The sequence below is a fragment of the Nomascus leucogenys genome, chromosome 14 (assembly GCF_006542625.1).
Source record: "Nomascus leucogenys isolate Asia chromosome 14, Asia_NLE_v1, whole genome shotgun sequence".
NCBI lineage: Eukaryota > Metazoa > Chordata > Mammalia > Primates > Hylobatidae > Nomascus > Nomascus leucogenys.
In genome coordinates this window covers 79159470-79178428 of record NC_044394.1, presented here as the reverse complement: position 1 = coordinate 79178428, position 18959 = coordinate 79159470, and the positions used below count along the sequence as shown (strand labels likewise).

General features: G+C 41.9%; 1 pseudogene; it reads left to right on the top strand.

Moving 5' to 3' along the window:
• The first annotated feature begins 828 nt into the window (after positions 1–828).
• LOC100592364 lies at positions 829–1629 on the top strand (annotated as a pseudogene).
• Positions 1630–18959: the final 17330 nt, after the last annotated feature.

Here is an 18959-nt window from a genome sequence, read left to right as displayed (position 1 = left end):
CCACCAAAATCCAAATGGCAATTTTTGCAGAAATAGAAAAAAAATTCTAAAATGAAATCTCAAGAAACCTCAAATAGCCAAAACAATTTTTAAAATGAAGAACAAAGTTGTTGTGTTCACATTTCCTGATTTCAAAACATATTACAAAGCTGCAGTAATCAAAACAGTGTAGTAATGGCATAATGACAGATATATAAACCAAAATAATAATAATAATAGAATAAAGAGCCCAGAAATAAGCACTTGCCTATATGGTTAAATGATCTTCTGCAAGGATGCCAAGACCACTCAACAAGGAAAGGTCAATCTCTTAAAGAAATGGTGCTGGGACAACTGGATATCTACACACAAAACAAGTAAGTTGGACCCTTATCTTATATCTTATACAAAATTAACTCAAAATGGAGGAAAGACCTAAACATAAGATCCAAAGCTAATAAAACTCCTAGAAGAGAACATGGAGGAAAATCTTCATGGCATCAGATTTGGCAGTGATTTCTTGGATATGATGCTAACATCACAGACAACAAAAGCAAAGATAGATAAATAGTATTTTATCCAAACTCAAACAAAAACTTTTATGCACCCAATAATAAAATCAACAGAACAAAAAGGTAACATACAGAATGGGAGAAAATATTTGCAAGTCATATATCTGATAACGGGTTAACCCCCAGAATACATAAAGAACTCCTACAATTCAACAACAACAACAAAATTAAATAACCTAGTTAAAAATAGGCAAATGAGAGGCTTTCGTGGAGGCAGCTAGCCTGAGGCTGGGGAGCACTGAGCTGCTCGTTGTGCCCTGTGCTGCTCAGACTAGTGAGCAATACAGTCAGGATGGCTAAAGGTGACCCCAGGAAACCAAAGGACAAGATGTCTGTATATGCCTTCTTTGTGCAGACATGCAGAGAAGAACATAAGAAGAAAAACGCAGAGGTCCCTGTCAATTTTGCAACATATTCCAAGAAGTGCTCTGAGAGGTGGAAGACAATGTCCGTGCAAGAGAAATCTAAATTTGATGAAATGGCAGAGGCGGAATAAGTGCGCTGATTGGGAAATGAAGGATTATGGACCAGCTAAGGGAGGCAAGAAGAACAAGAATCCTAATGACTTCCAAAGGCCACAGTCTGGATTCTTCCTGTTTTGTTCAGAATTCTGACCCAAGATCAAATCCACAAACCCTGGCATCTCTATTGGAGACATGGCAAAAAAGCTAGGTGAGATGTGGAATAACTTAAATGACAGTGAAAAGCAGGCTTACATCACTAAGGTGGCAAAGCTGAAGGAGAAGTAGGAGAAGGATGTTGCTGACTATAAGTTGAAAGGAAAGTTTGATGGAGCAAAGGGTCCTGCTAAAGTTGCCCAGAAAAAGGTGGAAGAGGAAGATGAAGAAGACAAGGAGGAAGAGGAGGAGGAGGAAGAGGAGGAGGAGGAGGAATAAAGAAACTGTTTATCTGTCTCCTTGTGAATACCTTAGAGTAGGGGAGCATCGTAATTGACACATCTCTTATTTGAGAAGTATCTGTTGCCCTCATTAGGTTTAATTACAAAATTTGATCACAATCATATTGTAGTTTCTCAAAGTGCTCTAGAAATTGTCAGTGGTTTACGTCAAGTGGCCATGGGTGTCTGGAGCACCCTGAAACTGTATCAAAGTTGTACATATTTCCAAACATTTTTAAAATGAAAAGGCACTCTCCTGATCTCACTCTGTGCACTTTGCTGTTGGTGTGACAAGGCATTTAAAGATGTTTCTGGCATTTTTTTTTTATTTAGAAGATGGTGTTAACTATATGGTTATTGGCTAGAAAACCTGAGTTATCAACTGTATATATCTAGTTTGTGAAAAGAACAAAACAACCAAGACAAACTCTTGATGCTCCTTGCTCGGCATTGAGGCTGCGAGGAAGATGCCTTTTGGAGGGGCCGTAGCTCAGGGTGTGCACTGCGAGACTGGACCTGTTGAGTCTGCAGTGGACATCCATTTAGCTTCAGGTTGTCTTGTTTCTGTATATAGTGACATAGCATTCTGCTGCCATCTTAGCTGTGGACAAAGGGGGTCAACTGGCATGAGAAGTTTTATTTTGCTTTTGTTCTTAGTTGAGTGCATTAGTTTTTAAACTGTTTGTTTTTAAACAAACTGTAGAGCTCTTCATTGTCAGTAAAGTGAAGAGCTACTGCATCACTGAAAGTTAAAGGACCTTCTGTACTTAAACACGATTTGTAACGTTCTGGGTTTTTTTAGTATGTTTAGAATGCTGAAATGTTTTTGAAGTTAAATAAACAATATTACATTTTAAAAAATAAGCAAAGGACTTGAATACACATTTCTGCAAAGATGATATACAAATGGCCAGCAAGCATACAAAAAGATGTTCAACATCGCTAATAATCAGAGAGATGTTCACCAAAACCACAATGAGATGTCACTTCACACCCATTAGGATGGCCACTACCAAAAAAAATGGAGGAGGAGAATAACAAGTATTGGGGAGGATATGGGGAAATTAAAAACTGCGTACACTTTCAGTGGGAATGTCAAAAGGTACAGCTGCTATGAAAAATAGTATGGAGGTTCCTCAAAAAAGTTAAAAATACAATGAAATATCACTTCACACACATTAGTATAGTTACTACCAAATAAACAAACAAAGGAAAATAACAAATGTTGAGGAAGAATCCTTGGGCACTATTGGTGAGGTTATAAAATGGTGCAACTGCCATAAAAAAAAAAAACTATAGTAGTTCCTCAAAAAAATTAAAAATACAACCACCATATGACCCAGCAATTCCACTTCTGGGTATATATCCAAAAGACTGAATTAAAAGCAGGATTTTAAGAGAGAGTTGCACACTCATGTTTATTGCACCATTATTCACAATAGCCAAGAGATGGAACTATCCCAAATGTTCATCAAAAGATGAATGACTAAAGAAAATACGGCATACACATACAATGAAATATTATCTAGCCTTAAAAAGAAGGAAATCCTGGCACATGCTACAACATGGGTGAACCTTAAAGGTATTATGCTAAGTAAAATAATCCAGTCACCAAAGGACAAATATTATATGACTCTACTTCTATGAGGTGCCTAGAGTAGTCAAATTCACAGAGACAGAACGTAGTATGTGAGTTCCCAGCGGAAGAGAGAGTTGTTGTTATGGGTGCAGAGTTTCAGGTTTGCAAGACGACAAAGTTGTGGAAAGCTGTCTCACAACAACGTGAATGTAATTAACAGTATGAAACTGTACACTTAAAAATGACTAAGATGGTAAATTTTTTGTCACTATTTTTTACCAAAATAATTTTTTTTTAATTTTCGAATTTTGTTTTTATAAAAGATGGGTGGCAGCGGGAAGAAATCCAGAGCAAGTGAAAGTTCATTTGTGGCAGCAGGAAGGGGCCCAGAGGAACTAAGATTTTGAGGCAGTAAGAAAAAAGGAAAACTTGTGTCCAGCAATGAAGAAGCACCATGATGAAACAAAGTCCCAGGAAGACTGGACCTCCTGCTGGGGACTAGCAATGCTCCAAGTGTGCTGGATGGAGGAACTGCTAGAAATGGCATGAGGATGTTTTTGTCCAAAAGCTCCAGTGTTCAATTTGAATAAATCAGTAAGACCATACACGAAAGCTGAGCCTTGGCTTCCCTCCATCCCTTCTCCCAGTTTGGAAGAAAAACAACCTGAGTGTGCACTAAAGTGCTATTTCAGATCCCAAAGCAATGGAAGAGGTCCTCTGATTGGTACCAATCCATGACAAAATTTGAGTCATTCATTCATTCAACAAACCTTTCATCCGTGTCAGGCACTGCCCTCAGTGCTGGTGTAGGGGTTGGAAGACTCTCTTCCCCCATGGGACTTGCATCTTAGAGGCACCCATCAGGTGGGCTCCATTCTGTCACACATTTCTGCTGTGCAGGTACACACTGGTTGAGTATCTCTCTCTCCTTGCTTTTCTGTACCTTTAAAGAACTGGAAAAGGCCAGGCACGGTGGCTCACGCCTGTAATCCCAGCACTTTGGGAGGCTGAGGTGGGCTGATCACAAGGTCAGGAGATCAAGACCAGCCTGGCCAACACAGTAAAATACAAAAATTAGCCAGGCGTGGTAGCACATGTCTGTAATCCCAGCTACTCAGGAGGCTGAGGCGGGAGAATCGCTTGAACTTGGGAGGTGGAGGTTGCAGTCAGCCGAGATCGTGCCACTGCACTCCAGCCTGGTGACATAGTGAGACTCCGTCCCCCGCAAAAAAACAAAAAAAAAATTGAATTGGAAAACTCCTTAAGACCTTGGGCTCATCCTTTAATGACCATTCACTCTTGGCTATAGAAAGCCAGTGTTTGTACAGCTGTGGGCAAAGAAGTCCAAGTCTCAAATGACTGGGGATGCTGTGGACTTCTACGCAGAGGCTTAGCCCATGAGAGAGAGGAGAAGGGCTGGAACTTCACGCATCACTTAGGACATGGTCAGCCAAGTATGAGTTCTAATCAAGAAACAGATCACACGAGGGCAAACAGAAGAGCCTGTCAGTGAAGAAAGACATGAAAGAAACAGCAAAAGAAAAAAAATCTTTCAGATTATTTGCAGCATCACCGTATCTCCTGTGGACCTGGTGGGCAGCTAGCTGGACCTGGCAGATCACCATGGCAGGAAGCCTTGCCCTTGAGGAGAGCCAAAGAGTTTGTAGTGCTCTTGAGACTGTTAAAGTTAGACTTACAAAGGCTTCTTCATTTCTAGTCTACTAGTCATCAAATCACCTCCATGAAATGCAGGAAGAAAATATTAGAACTTCTCTATATATTTTTTAAATCTCATCTTTTTTATTTTTTACCTTTTGTATATTTTATAACATATATAATCTACTAATACAATAGGAAGGGTGCACAACTTATAAATATATAAATACATAAAATATATATGCACCTAGTTGCCAACCTAGTGAAAATGATGGACATTACGTACCTTCAAAAATTTTACTTATTTAGTTTTACTAGTTAGAGATATTAAATTTAACATTACAGCAATAAAGACTTGAAACAAATCCATATTTCAGAACCATGGACTTAAGTATGCATATGTTGGGACTTCATGATCAAAATATTTTAGTGATAAGGGTGAACAATCAGAAAAGTTTAGCAATCACAGCTCTAACCAACTTATCCTTTCTCTAATCAGCTTTTGCACCTGTAAGACCAAGAGCAGCCAGCATTTTGAAATACCCATTGCCTTTTGTACCAGACCAGGAGGATGGAAAGAGGGTGGAGGTAAAATGGAGAAGGGGCAGGCAGGCAGGGGCATAGTTAGTGGGTGGAATTGGTTCTGAAGCAGCAGAAGCAGAGGACAAAGGCCCAGGAAGAACAGCAAAGGAAGTGTGATAATTTGCAAAGTGTTTCGTAGTAATTGTAGGGTTTGCTGCCAAATAGCAAATTTTATCAGATTTATCTGGTTTCCCTTGGCACCCACATCATATGCTGTTCCATTCAGAAGATAAAGGGGTCCTACATGGGGAAAGGTTTTATCCTTAGGGAGAGAGAGATTATATCCTTACTTGCTTTATTAATTCCCTGAGTCTATCTTAAAAGGAAGCAGTAATTTCTCTAATAGCTGGGGTGTGGCTGCATCTTCAGGTGGATGTTAAGCTCTCCTAGGATATTACGCTCACACACAGGCACTCACATGTGTACATGCATACAAACATGCACCTGCATGCATGCATATGCGCACATACGTAAGTGCAGGCACACACAGGTACACATGCACACATGCTCATATATGTGTACACAAACTTAAGTCCATGGCTCTGAAATATGGATTTGTTTCAAGTCTCTATTGCTATAATGTAAAACATAATATATTTAACTAGTAAAACTAAATAAGTCAAATATTGAAAGTCTGTAATGCTGGCCAGGGATGGTGGCCCATGCCTGTAATCCCAGCACTTTGGGAGGCTGAGGCAGGCAGATCACTTGAGGTCAGGAGTTTGAGACCAGCCTGGCCAACATGGTGAAACCCCATCTCTACTAAAAATACAAAAATTAGCTGGGTGTAGTGGCACACACCTGTAGTCCCAGCTACTCGGGAGGCTGAGGCAGGAGAATCACTGGAACCCGGGAGGTGGAGGTTGCATTGAGCCAAGATTGCACCGCTGCACTCCAGCCTGGGCAACAGAACGGGACTCCATCTCAAAAAAAAAAAAAAAATTGTAATGTCCATCATTTTCACTAAGTTGAAAACTAGGTGTATTATTTTGCATCTTAATGGATCCAGGAAAAGTGTTTCTTAATAAAAGAGAAAGGCAAACATATTCACCAGCCTGATTAAGAATGAGGAGAGTACTTATAATCTATATGAATGTTGAAAATTCTACCTACTTTGCAGTGGCTTCTTTGAGATCCATTGTATGGATATACCACTACTTGTTTTATCAAACCCAGTGATAAACATTGAGATGGTTTCCAGGTTCTCACCCCAGCGAAAAACACCTTTATGTTAGTTTTCTGTAGGTTAAATGTCCAGAACGTGAAGCTGTGTGGTCAAAAGTCATGTACATTTCAAAATGTGATCTCTACTGCCAGATTTCCCTCCAAAAATACTGAATCCAACAATGTTAAAAAGAAAAAGCCCCTTTCTCCATATCCTTGCCCTCACTGGGGATTCTCAATTTTTTTTATCATGTCAGTCAAGTCAACAACAATAAAAATGACATCATGTTTAAATTTACAGTACATTTGCATCAGTTATTTACTAGATTGAACGTTTATAGTATCATGCTTACTGCTCATTTGCAATCACTGCATTATTGCTAGTTTCCACATTTCCCCCTTAGTTTGCACTCTTCAGAGTCTCATTCACTGAAAAGAGGTTTTTACTGTTGAAGACATTAACTCTTTGCCTATAACAACAAAAACAAAAAATACTTTTCCCAGGTTCATTTTGTTCTCTTTTAAGTTTTACTTATGTTGCTTTTGCCATACAAAAGTTTTACATTTCAAGAAACTGTATCAAATTGTAGCCATGTTAATAAAATTTTTGCTTTTTATTGTCTTTTTTGTCAAACTTAAAAGCATCTCTTTATACAAGATTATTAAGATAGTCATCAGTATTTTGTTCTGGTATATTCACCGTTTCCTTTTTAAACATTTAAATATTTTATTCCTCTGAAATTTATTTTGAAGAAGTAGAGTAATCCATATCTTCTCAAATGGTCAAAGACACCACCTCTGTCCTATGTTTCACCTCTGTCCTGTTTCTGTGCGTTTCCCAATCTTCCCGTGGTTTCTATGACCTGCCTGCCTCAGCACTAGCACCACATTCTTTCACTTTTATTGGTCCATGACATACTGTACTATCTCATAGGGCAAATCTTCCCCAACCACTCTTTTTACAAAATTTGTGTAGCATTTCTATCATATGTATTCATCCAGCTGAACCTTAAAATTATATCATGATATAAAATAAATGTTTTTGAAACTTTAGAACTTCCACACCTTCATAATAAAATTCCCCAAAAATATTATTTATGACAGGGATCAGCAAATTTTTTCTATAAAGGCCCAGACTGTGAATATTTTAGTCTTTCTTTGCAGGCTGTTACGATTTGTGCCACAACTACCCAACTCGGCCATTAAAGGGCAAAGGCAGCCATAAATAGCATGTAAGTTAATGGGCATGTCTATATCAAAAAAACTTTATCTACAAAAATAGGGAGAGGTTCAATGGCATATTACTCAGCCACAAAAAGAAATAAAGTATTGACACATAATATTATGTTGGTGCAAAACCCGCAATTACTTTTTCACCAACCTAGTACGATGTGAATGAACCTCAAAAACATTACGTGGAGTGAATGAAAGAGGCCAGATACAAAAGGCCACATGTTGTATGGTTCCATTTATATAAAACATATAGAATTGGTAAATCCATACAGATAGGAAGCAGGTTAGTGATTGCCACTGGCTAGAGAGAGGGGAGAATAAGGAGTAATTACTCACTAGGTCTTATACAAAATAGTTTTCTGGGAGAGGTGATGGTTACATATCATTGTGAATGTACTACTGACTTGTATACTTTAAAATGGTTAATTTTATGTTATATAAAATTCATTTCAATTAAAATAAAAAAACAGAGGGCTGAATGTAGCCCATGGGCCTTACTTTGCCAACATTGATTTATAGGATAAACAAAATAATAGAATTTAAAAAAGGAAAAGTTTCATAAAGAAGGAACCTGCATTTGACAACATCATCTTGATAATCATGTTTTTTTCTAATTTTTGTCCCATGGAAAATGCAGCCTACCCAAAAAGGAGTTGACAGGAAGTTCCAGGGGAGAGTAGAGGTAGACACAGTTAAATACAAACACCAGGGTGGATTTGTTAGGATAGGATAGGCTGAGTAACAAATAAACCCCCGTGCTTTGGTGGCTCAGCACAACAGAAAGTTAGTTCTTGTTCGTCTAACAGTCGTGTAGAGGTATTCAAGTTGGTAGGGCAGTTCTCCACCATGTGGTCATTCAGGAACCCAAATCCTTCCATTTGATAACTACACCATTCTTTGGGACTATGCTATTTCTTCACAAACTTTAATGTGCATCTTTTTTAAATGAAGATAATGACTCAGTAGGTCTGGGTGGGACCTGAAAGGGTGCATCTCTAACACACTCCTGCGTGGTGTGGATGCCTCTGGTCTGGGGACCATACCTGAAGTAACAAGATGACAAAGACATTATTGCCAGCTGCATCCTAACAGCAGCAGAGATAGCAGGAAGACATACCGGCTCTTCTATAAGGATCAGCCTTGAAATGCATGCTGCATTTACCTTTACATTCTGTTGGCCAATCTGCATGATGCCACCTAATAACAAGGCAGGCTGAGCAACATACCCGACAACAGTTCTTTAGTGTGGAGGGAGAAAACTAATTATGGTAAACAGTTAGCGTCTCTACTCTACACATCGTAAATACATTAAAAGATAATAGGTAGGGCGCAGTGGTTCATGCCTGTAATCCCAGCACTTTGGTAGGCCCAAGCAGGTGGATCACCTGAGGTCAGGAGCTGGAAACCAGACTGACCAATATGGTGAAACCCTGTCTCTACTAAAAATACAAAAATTAGCCAGGCATGGAGGTGCACGCCTGTAATCCCAGCTACTCAGGAGGCCGAGGCAGGAGAATCACTTGAACCCAGGAGGTGGGGTTGCAGGGAGCCGAAATTGTGCCACTGCACTCCAGCCTGGGCCACAGAGGGAGACCCTGTCTCAAAGAAAAAAAAAAAAAGATAATAATGCTGAGATTTAATCAGATTAGCTAGTGCTTCCTATCAAAATACAATGGGTTTTTTGAGTTACAGGATCTTAGAGAAGTGCCAATCAAACCCCTGGCTGTATCAAAAGAACTGAAAATTACATGGTGGAGGAGACGCAAACTACAACGAACTAAGGGCTTTAAAATATTTTATTTTGTTTTATTTTGTTTTTTCAAAGAAAAATTGGTTTAGGCAATAACTTAAACAAAAGAGGGTAAATTGATCCACAAGTAAAGACTTTTAAAATGTGTACATTAAAAGAAAGATCTAAAAACAAAAATGATGAGTAAATAGTAACTGAGTCTCAGAGAGGAAACTGAATAAAAATTTATCCAAGGTTTTTCTGGGCAGAGCCCAAGGGATACCAGTCAGACAGCCAAATCAGCAGGGCAAATGTCTCCTGGGAGGGCATGAGTTTTCACCTGTGATAAAAAAAATGAATGGTAGACTCAAAAAGATCCCCTGCTTGGCAAGGATACCAAGAGCACACAATGGGGAAGGACAGGCTCTTCAACAAATGGTGGTGGGGAAACTGGATATCCACATGCAACAGATTGAAGTTGGGCCCTTACTTTAGACTATATACAAAAATTAACTCAAAATGGATTAGAGATCAAAATGCACAACCTAAAATTCTAAAACTCCCTGGAAGAAAACAGGGAGAAAGCTTCATGACATTGAGTTGAATAATGATTTCTTGGGTATGACACCAACAGCACAGAAAACGAAAGCAAAAATAAAACAAATGGGACTAAATAGAACTCAAAAATTTCTATGCATCAAAGGAAACAGTCTACAGAGCAAAAATGAAACACACAGAATTGGCCAGGCATGGAGGCTCACGCCTGTAATCCCAGCACTTTGGGAGGCCCAGGCGGGCAGATTCCGAGGTCAGGAGATCGAGACCATCCTGGCTAACACAGTGAAACCCCGTCTCTACTAAAAAATACAAAAAATTAGCCTGGCCTGGTGGCAGGCACCTGTAGTCCCAGCTACTCGGGAGGCTGAGGCAGGAGAATGGTGTGAACCTGGGAGGTGGAGCTTGCAGTGAGCCGAGATTGCGTCACTGCACTCCAGTCTGGGTGACAGAGCAAGACTCTGTCTCAAAAAAAAAAAATAATAATAATAATAAAAAGAAACATGCAGAATGGGAGAAAATATTTGCAAGTCATATATCTGATAAGGAGTTAATATCCAGTATATATAAAGAACTCCTACAACTCAATAATAACAAAAATAAACTCAATTTTAAAATGAGCAAAGGGCTTGAGTAGCCATTTCTCCAAAGATTATATACAAATGGCCAATAAGCATATTAAAAGATGTTCAACATCACTACTCATCAGAAAAATGCAAATCAAAACCAGAATATCACCTCACAGCCATCAGGATGGCCACTATTAAAACAAAACAAAACAAAGCAAAACAGAAAATAAGTGTTGGCAGGAATATGAAGAAATTGGTACCCTTGTGCACTGTTGGTAGGATTGCAAAATGGTGCAGTATGGAGGTTCCTCAAAAAATTAAAAATAGAATTACCATATGATCCAGCAATCTCATTTCTTGGTACATATGCAAAAGAATTGAAAGCAGAATGTCAAAGAGATATTTGCACTCCCATGTTCATTGTAGCATTATTCACAACAGCCAAGGGTGGAAGTAACCCAACTGTCCATCCGAAGATGAATGGATAAACAAAATGTGGTATATCTGTACAGTGGAATTTTATGTAGCTTTAAAAAGGAAATAAATTCTGACTCATGCTATGTGGATGAAACTTGAAGTCATTATGCGAGTAAAATAAGCCAATCACAAAATGGATAGATATTGTATGATTCCACTTATATGAGGTACCTATGAGAAATCAAATTCAGAGGCAGAAAATAGTACAGTGGTTGCCAATGAGGAGTTGTAGCTCAATGAGTATAGAGTGTCAATTTTACAAAATGAAAACTTTCTAGAGATCTGTTGCATAACAATATGAATATACTTAACACCACTGAACTCTACACTTAAAAATAGTTAAAATGGCAAATTTTATGTTATGTGTTTCTTTACAACAATTGAAAAGAAGAAAGAGGTTGGGTGTGGTGGCTCATGCCTACAATCCCAGCACTTTGGGAGGCCAAGGCAGAAGGATCACTCAAGGCCAGAAATTTGAGGCCAGCCTGGGGAAAATAGCAAGACCCTATCTTTACAAAAAAGAAATAAATTATCTGGGCATGGTGACACGCACCTGTAGTCTCAGCTACTCCAGAGGATGAGGTGGGAAGTTCGCTTGAGCCCAGGAGTTGAAGGCTGCAATGAGCTATGATTGCACCACTGCACTCCAGCCTGAGTGACAAAGTGAGACCTTGTCTCAAAAAAAAAAAAAAAAGAAAGAGAGAAAGAAAAAGAAAAAGAAGAAACTCTTCAGGTCTTGGTGGATGAAAAATCTGTCCTAAATCTCGATCATGAATATAAAGTGGACAAAAGAATTTAGGCAGGTACTAGAGCCAGACCTATGTCCTTGAAAAGGAAAGGCCACAACCCATGTTCACTGCTGTGTTGCCTGAGGCCAGAACTGGGGTCTAACGCAGAGATAGAACAAGTCAACCAAGCTCCCCAGTCAATGAAAGGACTGAAGAGCAGGGCACAATGTAGTGGGAAAGAATCTTCAGGAGAAAAGAAAGTATAGCAGGGGATTACAAAGAAGAAAACTTCTCTCACCTCTCTGGGGAGCAGCAATGGTGATGGGTTCTCAGCTCCCTACCCCTGCCCACCCTAATCACCAGGGGAGCTCCTGAAACCGCTGCCCAGGCCACAACCCAGAGCAAATCAATCAGCTTCTCTGCCAGTGGGGCCCAGGCTTCAGTATTTGTTAAGGCTGCCTGGTGATTATTATGTTCAGTTACAGTTGCAACCCACCCTGCTGAGGATGGAGATGGATTTATTTTGATGGGAATAAAACATAAGCATCATGTCAGGGTCCCTCACTTGCATGGGTCCCAGGAGTGCTGGCGATTGCCAGGGGTTGGGGCAGCCAGTGTGTGAGCAGGATGTGTCTTCATACCCGTGGCTCAGGCCAACTGCTCACTGAGAGCTCTGGAGCAAGGCCTTGGTCTTTGGGGCTCCAGTAACATGGTGTCAACTTTCATTTCATTTTTTATAAATATTCTTTTTCATCTAATTCTGTATTTGGAGTTTTGTATTCTTCTTCACAAAGAAGACCCTCAAAACTATCAGGTTCGTGTCTCACAAAACCTGGCTCTCCCTTGGGCAAAAGAGCTATCATTTTGAGCTCTGTGAGGGGCTGAGCATTATAAGAGACTCATGAGGCATGATGCCTCCAGAGAGGGCTAACTCTCATACAGTGAAGTAAAACTCAAGCTCTCATTCACCCTACACATCACAGTGTCCACAAGACCTCCACAATCTTGCTCTCTTGTGATAAGTAAGCTAGGTTGAAAGGGCTTTTCTCTCCTTGGTCCTGTGATGTACTAAGAACAGCATCTCTCCTAGGTCAACCTGGGTGTCAACAGGAGAAGAAGAGGGCTGGCATCCATGCAGATGTCCCTCCTGCTCACTGCTGGGAGAACTTGCTGGGGTCCACCCCTGAGAAGGGCTCTGTGAAGGCTGTGGCAGGAGCCCCCAGCAGCCTTTGGGATGATTTACAGAAACAAGGGTGAAAAGCATCCTGTCCTCAGTAGCAGCAAAGAAGAGAAATGGGCTTCGTGGTTCATATTGAAAGTTGCTCCCAAATAAAACTCAGGCCCCAGGCCTATGGTGGCTTCTCAAACTTCAATGGTTGATGGGATCACCAGGGATCTTTTTAAAAATCCCAATGCCAGGCTCCCACCTTGACGTTCTGACTTCTTTGGTATATGGTGTGACCTGGGCATCAGGATTTTTTAAGCTGCCTAGATGATTCTAATGTGGAGCCAAGTTAGGAAATCAGTGGTATACAAACAAGGTGATGAGCATCCCCTGACTTCTTCCTTGGGCCAGACAAGTCCATGGAAACAATTCCAGTGGCTCTTAGCCCTGATTGCACATGGGAGTCACCTGGGGAACAGTCACCATGACCAATGCCTGTCCCGGCCCCAGGTGTAGCCTGGACACAGGGATTTTTTAAGCTTCTCAGGTGATCCAAAGGGCAGCTAAGCTGAGTGCCCTGCACAGAACACTACTCCCAAACATTCCTAAAACACAAATCTGCTGGAGCTCTTTTAAAAGAGAGAGAAAGACCTGAGGGGATTGATTCCTAGTGTTCATCCCAGACCTACCGACTCAGGGAAGAGGCCTGGCAATCAGGGAATTTCACAAGGCCCAAATTATTCTTATCAGTAAAGGTTGGGAAGCCCTGTACTAAAAATAGTTTACGCTCAAAAAGCAAACATTTCCATTAGTGTGTACGTGTCTGTGAGACAGAGAGAGAAAGAGAAGAGAGCAAGAGAGAACTGCCTCTGTGCTCACACTTGGTAGGGGCCAGGGATTACAAGAGACACATAAGGCATGATGCCTCCAAAGAGGGCTGACCCTCATACAGCAAGATAAAAACTCAAGCTCTCATTCACCTTACACACTGCAGCATCCACAGGCCTCCGCCATCTTGCTCTCCTGTGGCCCAGCTAGGTTGGAAGGGCTTTTCCGACTGCAGAGCTCAGAGCGCGTAATTGACTTGCATTCGCTCCCTTAGTGGGCCAGCCAGAAGAATCACACCCATGTATTTCACCTCCCGGACCAGTGCTTCCTCCACAAAACTGTGATGTTTGGAGCCACAGTCACTGTATGGGACCTGGGCTCCCCTAAAATATTTTGCCATAGTTGAAATGAACATCAAAAAGAAACTTGCAGTGGGGAGAGCAAGCATGCACATACAAAGGCTTGAGAGCTGGGGGCTCTTGGTGATGGTCTGAAGTCAGCCTCAGGGCACAGATGCAGTGGACCCACCATTCTCCCCACCAGCCACTCCCCAGCAGCACTCTGCCTGCTGTCCTCCCAACAGCACAGGGCCCAGTGAGGCAAGGGGCCAGTTAGCCAGAAGCTTCTGATCCAATCAAAAGTAAAACAGAAGGCTGTGGATGCCATCTGATCACGGGATCAGTACTCCTGGTTCACGCTTCTCTCAGAACGGGCTCTTGCATTCATTTATGCAAACACAGGGTAACTGTGCACTCTGAGCCGGGATGTGCCGGGGGCCCCTCAGTAAGCAAAACAGGCCAATCATGGGGCTTCACTTAGCTTATAGTCTGAAGCCCGGTTTCTCCAGCCTTGCTACACTACCTGAGAGCTGTTGGAAAGGTAGGATCCAGACCTCACGCCATACTTACTGAACCAGAATCTGCATTTTAACACGGCTCCAGGAGATCTGAATGCACATTAAAGTTAGGGAGCACTGATGTCAATGCCCGTTTCAATGGGTGAGAATCAGAGCATGAACTCCGGGGAAATGCCATGTGAGTTCCCTTCCCTCAGCTTTCAGTGGGAGTGGGTATTGAAGAAAATAACTCTTCAGCTGTTAGGTCTCAAAAAGATCTGAGAGTTCACCTAGTTCAACTTCGTCCTTTTACAGATGACTAAGTCAAAACCCAGAAAGGTAATATGGTTTCTAAGGGGAAAAGCTGGGATCGGAACCAAGGATTTTATTCCCAGATTCAATGTTCCCATCACATGCAAAGGCTCCTGCAGACCATCCAAATCTTGGGAAGGCTGAGGATGGCCAGGTAGTAGTGTCTGTGAGAACAAGGAAGACGAGAATGAACCAGGGAAGATGGGGAGTTGCACCGCTGCAGATCCTGAGGGATCTCTCAAAAATGGAGGTGAGGTGGGGGCAGGTCTCCTCTGCAGCCCATTTTTAAGTTGGCTTTTTCACTGTCAATATTGGTCCTGATATTTATTTATTTATTTATTTATTTATTTATTGAGATGGAGTCTCGCTCTGTCACCCAGGCTGGAGCGCAGTGGCGCAATCTCCACTGCAACCTCCACCTCCCGGGCTCCAGTGATTTTCCTGCCTCAGCCTCCTGAGTAGCTGGGACTATTAGCATGTACCACCATGCCTGGCTAATTTTTGTATTTTTAGTAGAGACAGGGTTTCACCCTGTTGGTCAGGCTGATCTCAAACTACTGACTTTAAGTGATCCACCCACCTCGGCCTCCCAAAGTGCTGGGATTACAGGCATGAGCCTTCGCACCCAGCCCCAGATTTTAAAAATACTGATCCCCCTTGGCTTCCCATCATGAATGTGCTCTGATGTGAAGGAGGGCATTCCAGCCCCTGAAACCCACAGCGGCACAGCAAGATGACCACTGAGTATCATGCTGCCTGCATTCTTCCAGCTGGGCTGGACCCCAGAGGCCAAGACTTGCTTTCTAAGGTTCACCCCAGGCCTTCAAAATGCTTGGCTAGATCGTTCAAAGCTAAGCAATATCCACTCATTCAGAATGTGTATAAATTATAGCCCAATGTGTTAAGACAAGCTTCCCCACCAAAAGCGCCCCTTTAAGTCTAAGCAATTGAACAGATTGTCAAGGAAGCTGACAACTCTGTTCCTCCTCCTCTCTACTCATTTTAAGTATTCTGCACGGCACTGCTTTAAAACTCAAACTTAAATCAACTTGAAAGATTCTTCCCCAAGAACCAGCACATTTTGTCAAAAACCAGATAGATTTAAAAGGAACACACACGCCCACTATCCCTCGAGTAGTACCAGAGCACAGTTGTCTGAGTCTCAGAGTGAGAGACGGGCAGATGGGGGCCAGGGGTGTGTGATAGGCCGGTCACTTCCTTTTCTTCCCACTCCAATAATAAATAATCAATTTCATAAAGTTGATACAAAGAGGCAAGAGTAGAAAGTACGCGTGGTACATTTATAAGATGGATTTTTCCTGGGCTTCTTAAGTACAGTGTCTTGATTTTTCTCAGTTGTATTAACCGTATGAGAGAACACCTGTTTCATGTTACCCACCCACAACTCGGCTGTGTGATTAGATGGAGCACACACTATCAAGAATGGCTTGACAAGTTAACAAAGTTTTTTATATTCTTTCCAATTCAGAGAGAGAGAGAGAGAAAGGAGCCGAATTGCCAGAGGATAGAAACACTTTGTTTCTACTTGAGCTCTCATAAAAGGCTTCTGAATGAGGTTTTTGGCATTGGAACAAAGGGTATTTTTATGAAGGATTTTTTAACCTTTTCCTCAAAAGCTGAGATTTTGCAATCACAACCCACTGTTTCCCAATGGTGATGACTTAAGTAGAAGTAGCATTTCTCAGCCCCACAACCTGAGGTTTCCACTGAAGCCAAAGGGGTTAAGGATTTGTTACTTGATCTAATGGCAATGACTTTCCAATAGACATGCACGGAATCATTGATCAATGTGCCCTCTCCTTGTTTGCACTGGAATGCTGTTCAATTTACACCAATTAAAGAATGCTTGGTTTGGGTATTGAAGAATAATTAAGAGATGCAAATCCCCAAGGGCTTCTAAAAATGACATCTGACTAGAATGGTGATTATGGCATGAAGGCGGCATTAGTTTTAAATAGTTTGAGTGATACACAAAATCATTACAACGTCTTTCCAGGAAGAGTGACATTAGGTCAATGTATGTACTTGCCTGGTCACCCTAAACAAATTTGACAAGTCTAATTTTAAGTAATTGCTCAGAGTTTAGTGGCGGCCTCTGTCCCCACAAGGGCAGCAGTCCAGACCACATCATGTAATTGAGATGTGTCTTTAAACTATATGTGTCACTCCAACATACGAATGTGCTCTCAAAAAAATGTTAAGGGTTAGTGACACTCCAGCGAATTATTTTCCAGTCGAGTTTCAACTTTACTGTAGCTTTTTGAACTTTACTATAGCTATATGAAAACTTTACTGTAGCTATTTGTTAACTTATCAACAAATTCTACCTCAACCCCCTATAGGAAAGATTGGGTTTTCTAACTAGATCGGGCTCTAGAGTTCATCCAGGAACCATTTCAAGGTGTGGTCCCTGGACCAGCAGCCTGGGCAGTACCTGGGCACTTGGTAGAAAGGCAAATTCCCTGGCCCCACCCCAGGCCTGCTGAATCAGCAGTTCTGCAGATGAGGTCCCACAGTGACGCTTTAACAAGTGCCCCCAGTAACTCTGAAGCCCACAGATTCACTATCTGGGTGATTAAATGAATGCCCAAAAGTTTAGGTAATTTGCCTGAACCATGCAGCTCACTTAAGAGTGGAGGCTGGGGCTGAACATATCATGTTCAAAATGTTTAATTCCTGAACCTTGGTCCAACTTTTATCTGAAACGTTCATCTTAGATTTGTATTGCAATAAAACTCCAGCCAACTAAGTAAGACTGATTTTTATTGTTCAGCTAAAGTCTTGAAAATGTTTTGCTCGTCTGTTTCTTATTTAACTCCCTGGGTATCCCTGAGAAGGTGTGCAGCATCTGGACTGGTGGATGGCTGGTTGTTGTCTTTCTCCTGGTCATCAGAGGCTGAGCCTGCATGCAGGTGTAGTCATTGGATTAGTTGTAAGAGGAAGTATCTCCAGAGCCAGCGATTTGAAGACCAGTGTGAGAGCCTCAAGAGGCCCCCTCTTCAGTCCTTGGAGATCATCTATGCATATGTAGAGAGTGGTCCTCCCTTGCTCCAAGAGGCTCCTGCACGACACTGATGAGCAGGGCCCCTGCTGCCCCTTACTGGACATAGAGTGAGAGTGACAGACTTTGGTATATGAAGCCACTGATATTTGGGGAATGTTTGTTACCACTTTTCAACCTGGCACATCACAGGATCCTTTGGGACCTCTAGACCATCCCTTTGCACCATTAAAAGTAGGCAATGGGTAGGACAGAAGGTAGGTGGGAAAAAAAACACTTCCCTATGTAGAATATAACTGAAGAGAATGATATTTCCAAGAGGACAGAAGAAAGTGAACTGAATTTGAGTTACTAGCCAAAAGACTTCTAATTTAATTTTCTTTTTTTCATCATCACTGTATCTTTTGCCACCTACCCCAGCCTGATATTCCTTGAGCCACATAGAGCCCGTATTTACCTAACTACGAGTGGGTGAATCAAATCAAAACTGAAAAATAAGAGTGGTCTCATTTGCAGGCTGCACAAGTTCACCGTTTCCAGTGCCCTGCCAAGCAGCTCAGCCATACAACTAAAGTGTATGAAAAAGGCTTCTTTCCTACTTGCCCAGGCTCCCAACAGATGGAGAAAGCCTATCTTAGATGCCTGTCCCCCTCCCTCTCCCTACTCTCATTTTCTTCCTGAGCACCCTCACCACCCAGGTGAGCCTGTGGACCCAGCACACCCCCTCTGGCCCCCCTTCCTCTCCATCTCTCTCCCTCCATCCCTCTCTCGGCAGTGATGCTGGGTCATTCAGCCATTTCATCCCTGGGCTCTCTGTGCAGGGCGAGGGGTAAAATGTGCCTCTGAATGGGGAGGAGTAGACAGGGTGGATTAATGGCAGCAGCAGAAGAGTGATACAGCCGAGCAGAACAAAACGAGGGCGACCCGGACAAAACAAAGCGCCACAATAGATCATTTCTGAAAAGTCATCCGGGCAGCTTTGAAACCCAGAGTTGTGTGTTCCAGCGCAGTGTCACATCCACCGGCTTTCAAGAGACATGAATGGAAACGGAACAGTAACTCTTTTTCATGCCTCT